The sequence below is a fragment of the Vulpes vulpes genome, chromosome 13 (assembly GCF_048418805.1).
Source record: "Vulpes vulpes isolate BD-2025 chromosome 13, VulVul3, whole genome shotgun sequence".
Classification (NCBI taxonomy): domain Eukaryota; kingdom Metazoa; phylum Chordata; class Mammalia; order Carnivora; family Canidae; genus Vulpes; species Vulpes vulpes.
Window position 1 is genome coordinate 65,283,282 of NC_132792.1, and position 19,627 is coordinate 65,302,908.

Sequence of the window (19,627 nt, forward strand, 5' to 3'; positions counted from 1 at the left end):
GAGATTAGTATTGGGTTGATCTGTGGGTAGCAAAGGAATTTGTGTTTTAAAGAGTTTTCAAGTGATTCTGACGAGATTCTTCACCCACATGTTTTATTTTGATCACTAAGTACTATATAGAATAAATCCATTATGATTTAAGAAAACTGCTGTTGGTTTTCCAATGACTGTCTTCACCAAATGTAATATGAAAATACATGAGTAAAAGTGCTTTGGAAAATCAAAGATGCATATAAAGTAAGTTTAAACATAATCTTGAAATGAGAGAATATTTTCTTAAGAAAATAGTAAAATTAAAAATAGTGATTTTTATTGTAATAACAGCTAATATTTACCAAAGACTTCTATATGCTATTTATATTGTATGTATTATTCTGTCTAATATTTATATTTTATTATTTCTCCACTCTACAGTTGAGGCTTAGAAAGGTTAAGTATCTTTCCCAGAGTTAAAAAGTGGCACGGCCAAATTTCAAACACTATGTTTTATTGCCCTATTTAAAAACTAAAGAGATTTTTTTTCTTTCATAGCCAAGATAATCTTCAAGGAAACTTCTGGATGAAGTACCACAAGAGACACATATGTCCACATTTAAAAGTAAGCACAAATATTTAATCTCGTAATGTATTTTTATTCATTGTACTCCTATTTGTTTGCACTGTTATTGCCATAATGTTATCGGGCGTGCAATAAACAATAAATATTTGACTCCAAAGGAGTCATTTTTGTTTTCTTCTGGAAATCTTTCATGGGACCTTAGCTCTCTAGAGAAGCCTTGTATGATGAGTCTAGTCTTGAGAATTAAGAGGAAAGGCAAATATAGAGGTGAAGACAGAGGGGAGTAGGCACTAAAGACTTGCTTTGTCAGTTTTACAGTTTTGTTTGGAGCTACCTATGATAGGTCTCAACATATTAGTTCTTTTTTTTTTTTTCAACATATTAGTTCTATATGAATTCATTCTGAATCTACTGAAAGTTCTTTAACATATTGAAAATTTTATAATAATATTTTAGTATTTCTTTTTTTATAGTGGTATATTTCTTTTCAGTTATGTGTTCTTTAAGGCTTATACAAGTTAGTGACCTGAGTTCTAATTTTCCTAGACTAAAATACTTTTATGCTGATTATTATCAGAAGGAAAAAAGGAACCTCCAGACTTTGCTTTATTTAACCAGTGTTTCTCAATCCTAGGTGCAATCTGAAATCATTTGAAGAAGCTCAAGCACTATTGGTACCCAGATTTTATTGGAAATCAATTATAATTACAGAATCTTTGGGATGGGACCTGGGTATCGTGTATTTTAGAGCTCCTAGATGATTCTGGTGTGCACCAGGGTTGAGAACTATGACTTAACTCCTTGTTTCAAATCAAGAACAAAATTGGAGGCTCTTACCACAGTTGTTATCAAAAACAAGAACAATAACAACAAAACAAAACTGAGCTCTTGCCATCTATAATTACTAAGAGAAGTACTAACTGTTGACGGGTAAGCTGAAAGCTTTGCATGGTTCAACATAATACATTTATAAAATTTATATGAGGAGAAAAAGATTTTTAGGTAGAAATGTGAATGATTCTCAGAGAAATAGAAATGGTACCCAGATAAACCTTGAAAATCTGAGGATAACATTACAATTCAAATATCATTCGGCAAAATTCAGCTTTTTAATATCTTCATATTAATGAATATGAGTTTTTTAATCTTTCTTAAAAAGATTCTTAAAAAGTTAAAATTTTATTTAATGTTCCAATTTGATCAAAGATCTATTTCCAAACAGAATAATTTCTCATTATGAAGTTCACAAATTTCCTGAAAAAAATAGTGTTGTGGACGTTTTTACTAAAATAGCAGCATGGTTATCACCCTAACTCCCTTTCAAAACTAAAGAAAGCTGGAAAATGGAAGCAAAAAAGTATATTTTTCGCTCATTCCTTCAATTCACATTTTCCTTGACATGTGGAATTCTGGTTACAACATAGTATTCATTTAGCTTTACTTAAAAGGAGAATACTTTAATTTGTCAAGTAGTGATTTGTCTAGATGTGATAGATTGTTTGTAGAAGTTGCTTTTAGAGTGTCGGTTGAATGTTATTAGATCCTTTCCAAATGTCACCGAGGTTCACTTGGATTGAACTTAAGTATACTAGCTCTTAGCTAACTGTTTGTGTTGCAAACAGAGCTTAACTATCTCAACATGCCAGTGGTATATCATAATGGCCACTGTAAAGACAGCCAGCCTGGAATTACTTTGATTATGGGGGTTCTAAGGAGTACCTATGATTGATTCCCACAAGGCTAAGGGCCATTTCAATTGCCGAGGGCATTTGTCGTGATGTACTCTTTAAGTGGTCTTAACAGGACACCATGAGACTAAAAGTGGAGTTACTTAGACATTCTCTTGGCGAGAGTGATTTCTGGTTTTGGTGTCATGATGAGAGCCCTTTATTGTTCCCACTCTATTTTCCTCACATAAATTCTTACCTTTGTGATCCACTTTAACCTTATTCATTTTCAAGGACAGTTGGTTGGGTGCCATTTGATTTCCTAATCATTAAGCTGTTTCCTTTTTGCCATGGGTTGGCTCCTTCCCTTTCCCTTTCCTCCCCTCCGCTCTTTCATTTTTTCTTTTACCTTTCATTTATTGCCCAGTCTTCCTTCCCTGTCTCTTTTCCTTCCTAATTACAGTTGCTAACCATAATTAGGATATGGCTTAGTCAAGAAATATCTGTTGAATGCCATCAGTCCACAGGACTGGCACTTCCCAATTGCTGGGGATTGTTTTGAAGGACATACATTGAGCTATGAGTTCAGAGTATTAGCTTCTTTCTTTTTCTTTAGTGCTTTTATCTCGTTTCTGACTCTTAGATCTTTTTGCATTCTTTTGCAAGGATTTTATAAAGTCATCCCTTTGTGAAAATGTACTGCTTTGTTGAATCACATGGAATTTTTATTGATTTGCAGTTCCTTCATCTCGGGACAAATCCTAACTTACCTCAGATGATATATTTTTGTGTTTGCATTCCTTTTATTGTTTTCTATATACGTTCTCTTTGACTGACGTTTTGATTTTCCAGTCTCAGGTGAAGGTTTTATCTTGAGTGCTCAATGCAGAGTTTCCAATACATTATGTTCAAATACTTCCTTGGTGCATTTTCTAAAAACAAAATTATTAATTGTATTGCACTTTTCTTAGTTGGTACTACTTAGTAGTGCATACAAAGCATGTGACTGACAGTTGTAGTTCTCTTTACATGACTAATGATCTGGATTTTCCCCTTCCTATGCTACTATAAACTGCATCTTGACTCCTGAGCTGTTACTGAAGTAAAATGTCTTTTCTATCTATTTCATAAGTTTGTTTTGAGTCTTGAATGGTACAATGGATGTTAACCTTTTGTTAACTATAAACCACTGTGAAGTAAAAGGTTACTGCTGCCTGAAAAAGAAGGTGCATATGTTAAATTTAAGCTTTTAAAAATATCAAATTGTGATATAGTGATGATAGTATTTGATGGAACAAAGGAAAAGGAGGGGAAAGGGGAAAAAGGAAAATATCTAAAAAAAAGTCTGAATACAGAGAAAAAAAGGGTGAATAGTACAATTTGAGACAGCATGTAAGAAAGAAAAAGGAATTTGGAAGTTACTCAGTGGTATGGTCTGTGATGAAAAAACTCATCATGAAAAACAAAGAAGAAATTTATATGTTATTTTAATGAATATTTCTTAACTGTGGAGAGATTATGGAAGAGATGATTATAGATGGGACAGCTATGAATATAGGAGTTAGTAACAAGTTGATGACACATCTAAACACACACATCCAGGATGGTAAATAAGCTTTCTTCTAAAATGAAATCTTTCATTTCAACTCTAATTTCATCTTGTTGAAGATGTATCTCTTAGTACATGTATGAAATAAGCAAATACATTGTTTAGGAATAAGTGACAATTCCTTATTCCCTCTTAACTGTTATCTTCTACTCAACTGTATTTGGGAAAGCTAGGGGAGGACAAGAAAGGTATGAGGGGAAGTTGTTTCATTTTAACCTTTAATGAGAGTCTGCTTCTATTACTGGTGTAGTAGAAGGACACTGACTCTAAAATGTTAAAGTGTGGGTTCTAAAATTTAGCATTTATGTAGTAACAATGAGGAACATTGATCTAGAGCAGAGTTTATGTGCATGTGAATCATCTGGATAAGTAGATGTAGATTGTTAAAATGTAGATTCTGATTCAGCAGGTCTAAAGTATGGCCCATGAGTGTCCTAGGTGGTGCTTAGTGCTGTATTGCCATGGACCACACTTTGATTGGCAAGGATACTCCATTTATTTGCATTTTATCACACAGTGGACAAGACTTAGAATTCAAATTCAGTGTTTTTCTTATCAGAGCTCACAAAGTGGGCATTAGCTAAACATAAAATTCCTTCTCTTTTCCTGAAGCATGGATTTTCACTGATAAAGATCAACAAGCACTTCTCTTTCATCATTTACATTTCATGCATGTGCTGAAATTTGATTTGTGCTGTGTACATCTATGATTTTATCTACTTTAAAGTAACATATATGCTACACACAAGAAAATGACCCTTTTGTCTTTCATGCCCCTTCAGTTCATTAACATTAAAAACATTAATTGGACAGGGATATTGGCAGTAGCTTCATTCTGTTTTCACCCACTTTTCTATATTGAGGTAAAATTCACATAAGATAAAACTCATTTTTTTATCATTTAAAAATGTACAATTAAGTGGCTTTTAGTACATTCACAGTGTTATGCAACCATCACCACTAATTCCAGAACATTTTTATTACCCCAGAAAGAAACCCTCAGTGTACTCACTAAGCTGTAACTCACCATTCCCTCTTCCCCCAGTATGTGGAAACCACTAGTCTCTTTCTGTCTGTATGTATTTTCTTATTCTGAACATTTCATAAAAATGGGATTATATGATATGTGGCCTTTTGTTTTGGCTTCTTTCACTTAGTGCAATATTTTCAAGATTCATCGATGTTGTGTAGTGTGTATCAGTACTTTTTATGGCTACATACTATTTTATTTAATGAATGTACCATATTTTGTTTATCTATTCAACGGTTGATAGACATTTGGGTTGTTCCACTTTTTGGCTGTTTGAATTGCACTATTAGAACAGTGGATGTAAGTTTTGTGTGGATATTTGTTTTCATTTCTTTTGGGTATGTATCTAGGAGTAAATTGCTGCGTCATCTGGAAATTCTATATTTAACTTTCTGAGGTACCACCAAATGGTTTCCAAAGTGTCTCATTTATGTTCCAACCAATGATGCATGAATGTTCTAATTTCTCCACATCCTACCAGCATTTGTTTTCTGTAATTTTTTTAGTTTTGTGTTTAATGATACCTTTCCTAGGGTTGTGCAATGGTGTATCACCGTGTTTTGATGTGTATTTCCCTAATGACTAATGATGCTGAACAGCCTTTCGTATACTTATTACTCATTTGTATATTATTTTTGGAAATATACTTATTCAAATCCTTTGCCCATTTTTAAATTGAGTTCTTTGCTTTTTTGTTATTGAGTTGGAAGAGATCTTTATATATTCTGAATACTAGGTCCTTATCAGTTACATGAATTGCAAATATGTTTCTCTATTCTGTGGATTGCATTTTCACTTCCTTGATTGTGTCCTTTGATGGATAAGAGTTTCAAATTTTGATATAATACAACTTATCAAACTTTTTATTTCATGTGCTTCAATTATCATATGTAAGAATTCATTCTCAAAAAACATCATAAAGATTTGTGTCTATTTTCTTTTAAGAGTTTTATACTTTTAGATCTCATATGCAGGCTCTTGATCTACTTAGACTTAATTTTTGTATATGGTGTATCCAGCTTCAATCTTTTTCAGGTGGTTATCCAGTTGTCTCAGTACCATTTGTTAAAAAGACTATTATTTCCCCCACTGAATGGTCTTAGAACAATTTTTTAGGATCAATTGACAACAGTTATATAAATTTATTTCTAGACTCTGGATTCTATTCCATTGATCCATTTATTAATCTTCATGCCAGTACCTAATTATGTTAATACTGTAGCTTTATAGTAAGTTTTGAAATTGAGAAGTGTGTTGCCCAACCCTCTTCTTTTTTTATGATTGCTTTGGCTCTTTAGAGGTCCTTGAGCTTCTATATAAATTTTGAATCAAATTGTCTATTTCTGCAAAAAAAAAAAAAACCACTGTGATATTGATAAGGATCGAGCTGAATTTGTAGATCACTTTGAGTTACTCATTGCCGTGTAAACAATATTAAGGCTTTTCAATCCATGAAAATAATCTTCAATTTAGTTAGATCTTCTTTAATTTTTTAAATAATGTTTTATAGCTTTCAGTGTACAAATGTCAACCATCCTTGGTTACATTTATTCTTAAGTATTTTGTTTTCTTTGATGCCATCATAAATGAAGTTGTTTTCTTAATTTCACTTTTAGATTGTTCATCACTATTGTATAGAAATACAACTGATTTTGTATCCTACCACACTGCTTATTTTTTTTATTCACTCTCATTGTATTTTTGTAGATTATTTAAGATTTACTCTATATAAGATCGTGTCATCAGCCAATAAAGATAGTTATAGTTTGCCTTACCTATCTCGATGCCTTTTATTTCCTTTCTTTGCCTATTTTTCCTGGCTAGTATTTCCAGCGTAATGTTGAATAGAGGTGACAAGAAAGGACATAATGTCTTACTCTTGATCAATGAGGGAAATAATTCAGTCTTCCATCACCAAGTGTAAAGTTAGCTGTGGATTTTCATAGATACTCTTTATTATGTTGAAGAAATTCCTTTCCATTTCTAGTTTTCTGGGTGTTTCTTTTTTTAATCATGAAAGGGTATTAGATTTTGTCAAATGCTTCTTTTATGTCATTTGAGATGATCATGCATTTTTTCGCCTTTATTGTATTAATGTGGTATATCATATTGACTGAATAATGTGGTATATCATATCATTTGTTATTAACTTATAACTGGCCTTACAAATTTTTCAAAATTAGAAGCATACTTGGTGTTTTCAAATGATATTCCCAAATAATGGGCATTATTTTATGCTCCTGAAAAATTTGATTTACTAGAAGGGTAACTGTTTTCTTTGAAAATAGCATGAAATGATCACGCCGCCACTAATTGTCAGTTTTATAACAGACAGTAGTCTAGCTACCAGAGGTAAAACAAGGAATTCTTAGGTATTTATTATCTTATTTTTCTAGTTGCACTTTTACTTTTTGGGTGCATGTATGACATAATCATATTTTCAGATTCACATTTTATATCTTCCCTGGATTTCTGTTTACTATTATAAACATTAATCTGAGTAACTATATTTACATTGCAACTTCATTAATACTTTTAAATGCTTTGATGAATCAATTTTGAACCACTGATCTAGTTTTGGGAATGAAGAATTTAAAGGAACCTAATAATAACAAGGAAAATAAAAAGTTAAAATCATTGTCATGCAAATAATGAGAATATACATGTTTTCCAAGATAAAAAATAACTGCCTAATCTTTAGTAAGTGATTATTAAATACTTTTGGCAATTTTTGTAAACATCATAATTTTATATTTCAAATTTGTTAAATATATATTAGCAGAATTGGTTCATTGTTTCTTTTCTGGAAACTTGCAAACTATTTGCAGATTCCTTTGTACTCTAGGTGATTGCTAATGGTCTGTGCATCTCACCTTGAGGACTTTTGCACTGACCACATTTTTTTTTCTTTTTTTTTTTTTTTGACCACATTTTTAAAATGACTATAATGATAATAATGAAGGTAAGTCTCTGCTGCGGAGTTTTGGATGCTTGCTGACTTTGCCTTAAGCAGTGTGTGTGTGTGTGTGTGTGTGTGTGTGTGCATGTTTAGTTTTACTTTTATTTCACCTATATTAGGCTAGTACAGATATTAGAGTGATGTTAGAATTAACATGAAATGAAGTTTTCTTGAAGATAATAATGTCTCTGAAATCATACTTTCAGAATCTTCAGGTTTCATACTGTAAAGCTTCTCCCCTCCCAGGATGATAAAATCTCCAATTATGGAAGTTCATTAATTGGATTTCTATATTATACATTCTGTATTTGTATATCAAAACAATAGCTACCAGATATTATGCTGTCTCTTCCCCACAATTTAATTGCTCATGTTTTCACAGTTCTTCTCTCTTTGGCCCTCTGCTCCTCTAACTCTATCGGACCTTCCTGGACAATTTCATATTATAGGGATGCAGACTCTATAGTCACAGAATTCCAAATGTGTATTTCTAGTCTTGACTTCTTTCATGAGATTCTAACAACATTTCTTCTTGGACATTTACAAATACCTCCAACTCATCTTATTTCAAAAACAATGACTTACACTCCCATGTATTAGTCATCAATAGGAGACTAGAACCAGTAGGAGACTATGTGTGTGTGTGCGTGTGTGTGTGTGTGTGTGTATAATCTAGACTAAGAAGTCCCACAATCTTCTATCTGCAAACTCTAGACCTAAGAAAGCCAGTGGAATGATCCAGACTAAATCTAAAGGCCTGAGAATCAGAGGAACTGATGATCCAAGGGCAGGAGAAGAGATGAGATGTCCCAGTTATTTCAGTGAGGCAGGAAGAAAGGGGTGAATTCCTTAAATTCCTCCTTCCTCTGCCTTTTGTTCTATCTAGACCCTCAGGGGATTGGATGATGCCAACCACACTGGGGAGGGCAAACTATTACACTGAGTCCATTGATTTAAATGCTAATCTTGTCCAATAACACCTTCACAGACACACCCAGAAATAAAGGTTAATCTGGGCACTGTGTCTAGTCCAGTTGACACATAAAATTAACCATCACACATAGCCACCCTTACATGGCTCTTAGGCTCTCTCTTTTTCCTTTCCTTTCTACTCTAGTTGGTGGCATTATCTAGTATTCCATCACTCACACTAGAAACCTGGCAACTGGTCACTGGGTGAGAAATAGCGTTTCAATGTTTTCTTCCTCTTTACCTGTACAACCTGCCTTAATTCAATCCCTTCTTGGTTGTGTCTCCTTGCCCCACTCTGCTGGCACAACTCTCTCACTGGCCTCCCTGCTGTCAGTATTTCCATTTTCCTCTCACTCTTCCACAGCCTCCAGAAAAGTCCGTGTCAAATGTGAATCTGACCATATCATTCACCTGTGTCTCAGGGTCCCTCTGTCTCCTGCAACATAAAGGATTGCTATTCCTTCAGTGGACCTGTAACCACTTTCCTACAGATTAAAACTTATTCAGAATTCAAGAGAAAATTAAAATGAGATGCTAAGGAAAATGTATATGAGCATCACCATCTAGTTTTTAAATATGGAACAGCCTTATATAATGCTTTAATGGCATAAACTTTTATAAGCTTGATGGTACCTCAAATGGCTATTTTGCATCAGATTTTATTAAAGCCCACTGCATTCTATAGAAGAGGATCATTGTATATTTAATTTTTACATACACAATTAAACTCGTATATGTGATACATTTATCTAAACAAACCTAGTTTCTATTCCTGAAACTTTATTTTGAACAGTGTGATCTAAAACTGACTTTTCCACGGGAACAAAGTTACATATGGGAATTATGCCTCTGGAAAACCACCAGAAGATTGTGCATATCATGGAATAAAAGAAATAGGGAAGAACAGTTAAAATGAGACTTGGACTGAAATAACATTTATCGAAGGCAACCATCAATAATGCATCTCATCGTTCAAGAACTAGATGTTTGCTAAAAGAGGAAACAAAGCAACAACAAAACCACTTGTGATTTGGTGAGCTGAGTCACTGAGGAGTATTTACAAATGCTATTCTTTCACCCTTTCCATCAAATCTATTCCTCCTTTGTCCTCCTCATCACAGCAAAATACTCCTATTTCCATCCAAATGCTCAGGGCAAAAACCTATGTAGGATCTGTGCATCTATCCTTTCCTTCATCTCTAATATTGGGTCTATCAGCAAGTTCTAGGCCACTTCCTCCAAAAGATATCTTAAATCTATCTATTTCTTCTTATCTCTGTCCTTCCTCCCAGTCCATTATCTGTCATATACATTCTTTCCATCTTTTCTTTTTTTTAAAAGATTTTATCTATTTATTCATGAGAGACACACTCACAGAGAGAGAGAGAGAGAGAGAGAGAGGCAGAGACACAGGCAGAGGGAGAAGCAGGATCCATGCAGGAAGCCTGAAGTGGGACTTGATCCCGGGTCCCCAGGATCACACTCTGGGCTGAAGGCAGTGCTAAACCACAGAGCCATTCAGGTTGCCCCTTTTCATCTTTTCCTAACTGTTCTTGGCGCTTTCATTTTAGCTTATCTACAATCCATTCTACATATCAAGAAGAAGGTGATCTTTTACAAGTAAACATCAGATCATGTCACTCATCTGCTGAAAGCCATCCAAGGTTGCCCTTCTTCAATGAGATGGAAACTTCTTACCATATCCTTCATGGTCCTACATGATTTGGCCATGCTTCACCATTGGTCTTTGTCACCTAATAACCCTCTCCCCTGACTTATTTTGCTCCAGGCATCCAACACTTCTAAATGAACCATTCTGACTTTGAGGGCAACTCACTTGTGCCTTCAGAGCTTTTGTTCACTGCTTGGTGTACTTAGAATTCTTTGCCAGGCTGGCTTTGTCTCCTCATTAGACCATATGTAACTACCTGTTATGTTATGAATTTGGTTTCCTCCAAATTCATATCTTGAAGTCCTAACCCCCAGTATTTCAGAATGTGACTCTATTGGTTTAGTAGGGCTGCCATGACAAAATACCATGGATTAGGTGGCTTAAACAACATAAATTTATGTTCTCATAGTTCCAAAGCTGGAAGTCCAAGATCAAGGTGTTGGTTGGTATGGTTTATCCTAAGGCATTTCTCCTTGGCTTGTAGATGGCCATTTTCTCACCATGTTTTCACATGTTTTCTCTCTGTGTGTACATGCTTAGTATCTCTTTCTTCTAAGGACACAAATTTTATTAGATTATGATTTTTGATTTCACCTTTATGATTTCACTAAACCTTAATTATCTCCTTAAAGCCCCAATCTCCAAGTACAGTTACATTGTGGATTTGGTCTTCAACATACAAACTTTGGGGGAATACAATTTGATCCATAACATTGACTGTATTTGTAGATAAGGCCCTTAAAAATGTAATTAAGTTAAAGGAGGTCAGGAGGTGGGCCCTAATTCAATAGGACTTCTGTTTTTATAAGAAGAGAAGTTTAGGACACAGACTTATACAGAGGGAAGACAATGTACATACAAACCAGAGAGAGAAACCACAGAAGAGACCAACTCTGCCAACATCTTGATCTTAGATATCTAGCGTCCAGAATCATGAGAAAGTTCATTCATGATATTTGTGCCACCCTCTCTGTGGTACCCTCGTATAGTACCCTAGAAAGCTAATAAACCACCTCAATAAGGCCTTTCCTGAGCCCTCAAGCTAGGCAGCCCTTTGCTATCTCTATTCTATCATCCTGTCAATAGAAGGTAACCCATGACAACAACAGGGAACAACAGTTTCTGTTGTTCTCTGTAGGTCTTCAGCACTCAAGGAGGTGGCTCGCTCATTGTACTATGCTCTGTTAATTGAATCAATGGCTAGATGAGAGACTAGCTGAATTGTTGAGTGGATGGACCTTCTTACACACAACAAACTGGGAAGAAGAGGGATACGAAATGGGCAAATTTTGAAGAAAGTCACTTTATGGGGCTTTGCCTAGGAAAGAACAAGGTTGTAGAGATGGGATGATTTTAGATTAAAAGGTTAGTGGGAACCTGAAGAGCCTAGTAGAGAATGCACGGCAAGAAAAGTGGAAACAGAACAGCTATAATCACTATGACTAGGGTTGGAAATATAGTGTAGTTGTCCTCCCATGAGATGGCAGCAAATGAGGCAGGTCTTAGCTTAGTGACCCAATAGGAAGGGGAAGTAAGGCTTTGCACTGACTTTCCAGAAAGCTGGGCCTTCAGTTCTGACTGTAATGGAAGTCACATCTCCCTTTATAATGTGAATGCACCTACCTACCTGTCACATTCCAGGGGCTCAGGCCCTCCTTTCTTGTGTATGACCTGAGGATGTGCAGTTCTTGCTTAATTCTGACATCTTCCTTCTCTACCTGCTGCACAACCCTTTCCATGTTTCCCTGGTGCCTGGCAGTGTTTGCTGTATCTGCATTTGTGTTTCTTCACTATTATGCCTAGCTGCCTGATCCTTGACTGAGATGACTTACACCCTGCTTTTCACAGATCCTAATACCAAGAGCTAATGTTCTATTAAAATTATAGAGATCATGGTCTTTGCCCAAATCCTAAAGAAATGCCAGCGAGAGGAGAGGATAACCATAAAAGCTACCAACCAGCATGCCAGCATCTAGGAAAATAGCCCCAGAGATTAAATTAAAAGAAAACAGATAAAAATAAAATCAAATAAAAGCAAAAAAGCATTTGAAGAGCACATATTTGATATTTTATAACTATTAAAACACATTAACTCTATATCAAGTTTATGTATTTATGTGTTATTAGATTTCTAATCCAGTGTAATTCATTGTCCACATACATGAGCAATAAGTGTTAATGTGAACTGTCAGCCTAAACCTGAAAATTAGCTTGTAGGATGGAATTGGATGCTATTATGGCATTATTAAAACCTGATTGAACGTGTATAAATACAGACTGATTTGAGGACCCAGGTTGTAAATGCTTTTTAAAAATCATTATTTAGGGATTAAAATGAGGTAAAATTATCAGATTCAGTTTTGAGGGGTCTATCGTGATATATTCATCTATGGAATTCAAGCTTTCTGAGGCAGATACTATTTCTAAACCTTTTCAATTAATTCTATTTTCTGAAAAGTGATAATGAATGTATGACTTTTAAGCATTAGCTCATTAAATTTTTACAACTATCTGAAGCAGGCATTATTATTATCTTAATTTTACTCATGAGAAAACTGTTTTACTATCCTGTCCTAACTCCAGTAGGAGAGTCAGGAATTAGACCCAGCCTGTCTACTGTCTAATTCCAGAAAAGGTTCCTTTAACCACTATATATGCTGAATTAGAGTGAAAACTTTTGCTTACTCCTAATTACATAAGCAATTTTAAATCAAAGTTTATTTTATTTGTAATTTCTTTTATATCTATTTTATTTGTAGTTTATTTATAATTATGCATTTAGGTGGCTATCTTATAGATATCTATAATCCATGTGCTTTAGGCAAAATTTTATGTAGATAATGTCTTCAGCATAAGCAAAAAATTCATATATAGTTATATATGTGTTAACGACATTTGGTTGATTGATAGATTGATATTTACCACATACCTGCTTTGATTTCGTGAGTCAAACTTTTCCCTGGTCAGGGGCTTGACAAAGATAAATTGAGAATGGCTTTGAAGTTCCTGCCTTTAATTGCTGCATGTGTAATGAGATGTTATTTGTTTGTAGAGTTGATATTCAGACACAGTTCCATTTCTCTTTTGTTCACATTATTCTGCTTTCCAGCGACAGTCCAAGCCTCATAGTCATGTTTTGATTAAGGGACTAATGCTTTATTAAATTTTGAATAGAGTCTGTTATCAGTGTAGTGTTATTCTTATTGAAATAGCAACATAATATTCTTCAGCTGCTTTGTGAAAGGAGAGCAAAATGTGATTTCTATCCTTACTCTGATTCCTAGTTGTTTACAGTGGTTTAAATAATTCTTTTTGTGAAAGGCTCCCAATTTTAGTTTGAGATGATACTGGGCTGTATCGCTGATTCCATTATCAAATACATTGGAGGTGTGGTCCACCTATTCCAATTTTATTACTTCTTGAGAGGTGAAGCTACATTTACATGAAATACTGATTTCTCCCCAGAATTCTGCTTAGTGGGCCTAAGATATGCAGTTCATTTCTGAGAGTCAGATGACTTCCAAGTTCTTGTGTTTTCTGATTCTTTCAATATTACCTAGTCAGCAGAATGTAGGATCTATGAAGACTTTTTTGTATAAGAGATGCATGAAGAAGGCCAGAGTTTGGACTTCATGGCCCTCTCAGATATGCAGACTCTTTTCTTTTTTTTTTTTTAAATTTTATTCATAGAGACACACAGAGAGAGAAAGGCAGAAGGAGAAGCAGGCTCCATGCAGGGAGCCCGACGTGGGACTCCATTCCGGGTCCCCAGGCTCACACCCCGGGCTGCAGGCGGCGCTAAATCGCTGTGCCACCAGGGCTGCATAGCTACGCAGACTCTTCAGGAAGAATTCCCTCTTCCAGGTCTTGGTCTCAGCTTCAGCATCTGAGAAAGAAAGAAATGAAAGTAGATAATTTTTAATCCCTTCAACAATTTTATGCTGAGAGATTTTATTACTCTAGTCTTCTGTGTTGTAGTAGCTTTTGTAAATATATTGACAACACGTTCATGTATTTATTGACTACCTAGTAGGATAAAAATGGTTGATTTGAGTTCATCACTCTTTTAGGGCAAATGTTGCACGTGTATGAAAAATATTTATTCATTCAACAAATGCTATTCACTGATTGTTATGTGCAAAGCACTGTGCTAAGTGGATGCATGCGGGAAAAAATAATAGGCAGTAAATATTCTTACTGCCTTTTGATTCTTGGGAATTTGGAGTTGCTTATATTCATAGAAACTCTCAGATGCAAATGGACAGAAGTAAGATTCAAACTTAATTGTCTTAACTTCAATATTGGAAGCTGACATGGGTTGGTAAGGATGCATTACTTCTGGAGGTGTGAGGGAAGACTTCTTTTCCTTGCCCTTTCCAGCTTCTAGAATCTGCCTGCATACCATGGCTTGGCTAATGGACACCTCACTCCAACCTCTGCTTTGTCATCACATCTCTGACTTTGACACACCTGCCTCCTTTTCCTAAGGATCTTCATGAGTACATTGGGCTCATCTCGATTATCCAGAATAATCTTTCTGTCTTAAGATCTCTAGCTTAATCACATCTTCAAAGTCCCTTTTGCCATGTGAGATAACATATTCATAGGTTCTGGGGATTGGAACATGGACATCTTTGGGAAGCCATTATTCTGCCTATCACAATTTTTTGTGGAAATGTATAGATTAATAATAAAAATACATAGAGAATTTCTACTATACATTATATCCTTGAAATAATACTATACTTTCTAAACAATTATACTAATTGATGTTACAGTTATGATAATGTGGTCAGCTTGGCTCAAGTTTTTAAGATGTCCACTTGGCAACTGCTATTTGGGTCTAGAACATAGTCTTACAGATCTTCATCTTCTGAAAGTGAAATGTATTTATGTAATATTTGTGATACATGGAGCCTAAAACTGATGAACAAACTTGTTGTATCCAATGGATATTTTGGATTCTAACCAAAGAAAACAATTAACTACTGCTACAAAGAAATGAGGCTGATTTTTATTATGTAATAATAATAATAATAATAATACATATTATTACTGGCACTTACTAAGTTAAACTTTTTTTCTGGGCACATGGTCACAAGTGTGTCTATAAGGTAAAATGACTAATTTTTAGCAAACATAGTAGACCTTATCTATTCAAATTAGTAACTTTCCTAGTATGATCACACAGTTTGTCATTAGAATTGGTTTAGAATGCCATTTTACTGTTACCTTCTCAAATTCAGTTTACCTTCAAAAGAAAATATTGTCTAATCACAAAAGTCAAAAACATGTGTCAGGGACAATGAAAGCAATTCCAGAAGAGATCTTTCTCCAGTGCCTTGGGCACTGCCATAGTTCTTCAAAGCAGTACGTATCCTCCCAAGATGACTACTCTGGAGACAATTCACACAGCTGCAGGTGTAACGGGTAGCATGTTGGCGCAGTTGGTTTGGTTGTCATGGGTGCTGCTTATTTGTCTACACAAAATGGGTATCAAAATCTTGACTGTGGTGGTCTATTTACAATCTTACTTGGAGGAATCTTTATCTTCAAACATTAACAAAACGATTAGTTTTGAGTGAGTGTATCCACAGTCTGAAATGATGATTAGGTATAGTTGATTTGAATACAATGTACAATAAGCCATAAGTGATATCTAAAGGTTCTGAGGTCATTTCCAATATTCCCTCATTGGAAGTTGGTGAAAAATATTCCTTAGTCAAACCTAGATAAGAAAAATATCTTTGTCTGTTGCACACTTCTCTTCTTCAATTGTTTACATCCTGTGAAAAGTGTTCTGGGTGACTGTTTCTAACCATCCTGTTTTGGTCTGGTTCCTTCCTTTCATCATTGAGCTTGTTCTTTTCTAATTATGGACTTCTTCAAAGCTCATCTCAAGTGCAGGATGTCATCAATAGGATTGTTGCAGAGGCTTTGCTTACCTTACTCCACTCTTCAAAATGCTTGCTCCTGTGTGCCTATTATTGCGCAATGGCTTCTGTTTATATTTGTGTGGCCCTGCAGCTTTAATCTCTGTATCTGTGTTCACCCCTGTGGGCTGTGGTCAGCCTCTGTGATGGTGATGAAAGGAGTGTTTTTAATCCACTTATTTCAGTAGGAAAAGTAAGTTACTAACTAGACTCTAAGCTGAAAATGGATCTTTCCCCATTGGGAAAAATACAGCACACACTTACACACACATATGCATGCATACATACATGTACAAGAGCTTTAATACCACCAAACTTTTTGTATAATCCATTAAGCATTTCTCCTGGCCTCTGCTTATGAAGAATGTTGCTTTTTATCCAATTAATGTCTAGTGTCATCTGGGCTAAATCTGCATTTTAGAGGGTGCCTTCACTCTAACTCTTTGCTGGAGGACAATGATGCAGTTCCCTGTTGCATTTAAATCCATCTTAAATCACTTAGCTTAACTTGATATAAACTAAACACTTAGGTAGCAACATGTCTCTGAATATCCAGAAGTCCCTTAGCTTTAAGCTGTGATACAGAAATTCTTATAAATCCAGAGATAGCTATGGAAGTTTGTCAGGAGGCTGAGCTTGGCTATGCCATACTCGGAAGATTTTGCTTTCTCACAGGGTGTATGGAGGAACTTTCCTCCGGGGAAAAATGGCTCAATAGCTTTCAAAACAGAAAATGAGATATATGTAAATATTGTATCTTGTAAAGCATTTTTAAACTAGTCTTCTTGTTTAGTTTTTTTTTTTTTTTTTGCATGTAGGCAATAATAAATGTAGATGCAAAGGCTAGGAAAATTGAATTAAAAAAACAATAAATTATAGAGCCAAATATATAAAAGTTGGTAGGAATGTGTATTTGGAAGCCCATAAAGTAATGTACATGAATAAAAATATAGATTATTTATTAAACCAACAAATGTTTAAATTCCTAATAATCCTGAACTCTATTAAAACATAAATATAATATCTAAATAAAATACATTGATTTTCCAAATATTGAGTGAAAATCTCTGAATTATTTAATACTATAATAACTATTCCTTATTTGCATGCAGCTAATTTTGTATAATACCCTATTCTTAGAGTTATTAAACAAAAAAATCTAAAATAAGGGAGCTTGGTCAGTATTCATTAGAATGGCCCATAAATACTCATCTACTGACATTTTAAAATATGCCAGCTTATTTATTTTAGATTAGATATTTGGCCTTCTAAAAGCGCTGAATATTTTATATCTGTTTAAAATATTACCTTAATTTAGTTTAAGCAATTCAAGCATCAACTTTTTACCATCCTACTAATTATTTTAATCACATGACATAATTACAATGTTAGAAATATGCCTGTGTTAACCAAGGAATAAAAAATATGAAGACATGAAAAGTATCATTCTTAGATGTATTTAATAAACCTGGAAAAGAAAAGTGTGCTGTTAACCCAGAGCCCATACTATAAGGGCTGTTCAAACATTGTTTTATAATGCTAAGTATACAATAAAACTGCTTTAACAATGCACTCAACTTACATTTACATTCTCAGAGAAATAGACCAGCAATTTCTTCGTACATTTTAAATGTACTTAATAAATTCTTGTTGGGTACACTAAACATGTGTTGACTAGACATTAGCCATTTGAAAGAGATCTAACACGCTGTAATGAAAGACTTTATAACACCTACAGCAGCAGTTTTCCCAAGGATCAAGACAATTACTTTGACATTATGTAAAGAGAATGACCAGATCAGTATAGCTGCTTCAGCAATAAGTTTTTGGATCAAACAGCTGTTTACAAAGGCATTGCAAAACTTTATCAGATGTTTTATTTATATTAGAGGTTAAATGAAACATCTGGTCATACCTGATAGCAAAGTTACAAATGAGTATCACAAGTGACCTGATTATGTAATTAAGGCAACAGCTGGGTCTTGAGGGGATGCTTGGAAAGGTAGTATTAAGTAGCTCTAACTTTGGCTAATGAGTTATTTCTCTTCAAAAAGCTGCTTTATAATTTGATGTGTACTTATCTCAAACTTGGCCTATGGCAGTTCTCTCCCATATATCATAATATGCTCAAAGGATCCCAAATAAATCTATTACCTTGAATCAGTGCTAGTAATATTTTGCATTTGCTTCTATATTTTCCTGGACATTAGCCCGCTTAATAAGCTTCTTGACTTAAGAAATTGCCAGCAAGAATGCAAGATTTATAACTTACTAAGCCTCAAAAAGTTACTATATATATAGAAAGTTTAAATTTTTGAAAAAAAATATTAAATGGATACCAAATCCATGTCTAAACTCATAAGAAACTCATTTCTGAATACCAGAAATGGTGTTTTAGGACCTGTGAAGGTTCAATTTTTAGGTGGTTAGTGAAAGAGTAAACTTCCTCTACTTTACTACTTTACTAGGGTAAAGATTCTCTATCTCCCTCCCAGTGTGGAATTTTATTACATAAGGCTCCTTTGTATTGAACCAGCTCTGGAAGGTCTGAGTGTGTTTGGGTGTGAGTGCATGGGGGAGGTGAGTGCATGATGAGGAGTAGGAATTGAGAAGAAAAACCCATCCTCATTATGAAACCATATAAAATACACTATAAGAACAAAGCTCCAAATAATCTTGGTCAGTTTTGATTCATAAAAAAGATCATTGTTTGTTATGAGTTGCCAGGTCTTTATATGAAAATGCTTCCTTTTTACTAGGAAAAGTACCATAGAATAAAATTTTTGGCAGCATTTGCACATCACTTAACAAAGATGCTGCTCTCTTTTCACTCAGTAATAAATAACAAGTATTTATTAAATACTTGTATTTAATAAAGTATTAAATACCAAGTATCCCTGGTAAACTGGAAACTACTTCCTCATCAGAATGTTGTAAAGCATAGTTTTATCCCTAATCAAACAGCACCAAACAAATTTTATACGTAATATGTCATAAATGCAACTGTTAAACAATGATAAACATCTATAATAAGGCAATCATAAAAATAAGCTACTAATTTTATAGAAAAACTAAATATCCAGTACACATTATTTACAAAATGGGCCACAATGTCCAATAAAATATACACGAGATTTAAAAAAACAAAAAAGCTCTAATATTTGGTAATTTGACTCATAACCAATAGTATTGATAAAATAAATAATAAACATTAATAAACAGTCAC

At 34.4% G+C, this 19,627-nt stretch overlaps 1 long non-coding RNA gene across 1 annotated transcript in view; it reads right to left on the minus strand.

Moving 5' to 3' along the window:
* Positions 1–14,157: 14,157 nt before the first annotated feature.
* Positions 14,158–19,627, minus strand: part of LOC140595060 (uncharacterized) — a 99,899-nt gene continuing 94,429 nt past the window's right edge. The window contains exon 5 of the long non-coding RNA XR_011996455.1: positions 14,158–14,354. This is a non-coding gene — a long non-coding RNA (uncharacterized lncRNA). The remainder of the gene's footprint in view (positions 14,355–19,627) is intronic.